The following is a 518-nucleotide window of genomic DNA, read 5'->3' as shown; positions in this document are numbered from 1 at the left end:
AACTCTTAACAGTGGATCACTCGGCTCGTGCGTCGATGAAGAACGCAGCTAGCTGCGAGAACTCATGCGAATTGCAGGACAGATTGATAATCGATACCTTGAACGCTTTGCCATCAATCGGAACCCCTGGGTTTCCGCGACCGGGGCAGTCCCCCTAAGTGCAGACCAGGACCGCTTGGTGGGAGTGTTGAGGGGCCTCGGCTTTCTCTCCCCGGTGCGCCCCTCCCTTCCCGCCTCGACGGGAGGCGCCCACTTTCCCCGCATGGTCGACCCTAAGAGGGTTTAATATGCCGGTGGACTCTGTCTCAAAAGAGGAAAGGCCCACCCCCCACTTGTACTATGCAGAGGTGACACCACAGGTTCAGAAGTGGTGTGGCAAAATGTATATTTTATTTTCTGAGGGCTTGAGTTTTTCCTGATCTCATGTTTAATTTTTTATTTATTTAACTAGGCAAGTAAGTTAAGAACAATAACTCTTATTTACAGTGATGGGGCTGGGATTAAAAATAAAAATATCA

The 518-nt window shown here is 49.4% G+C and overlaps 1 pseudogene; it reads left to right on the top strand.

Moving 5' to 3' along the window:
• LOC118371193 (uncharacterized) lies at nt 1-164 on the top strand (annotated as a pseudogene).
• Nucleotides 165-518: the final 354 nt, after the last annotated feature.

This window comes from Oncorhynchus keta, unplaced genomic scaffold (assembly GCF_023373465.1).
Source record: "Oncorhynchus keta strain PuntledgeMale-10-30-2019 unplaced genomic scaffold, Oket_V2 Un_scaffold_12020_pilon_pilon, whole genome shotgun sequence".
Classification (NCBI taxonomy): Eukaryota; Metazoa; Chordata; class Actinopteri; order Salmoniformes; family Salmonidae; genus Oncorhynchus; species Oncorhynchus keta.
The sequence above is the reverse complement of the archived record's forward strand: the minus strand, read 5'-3'. Positions and strand labels throughout refer to the sequence as shown.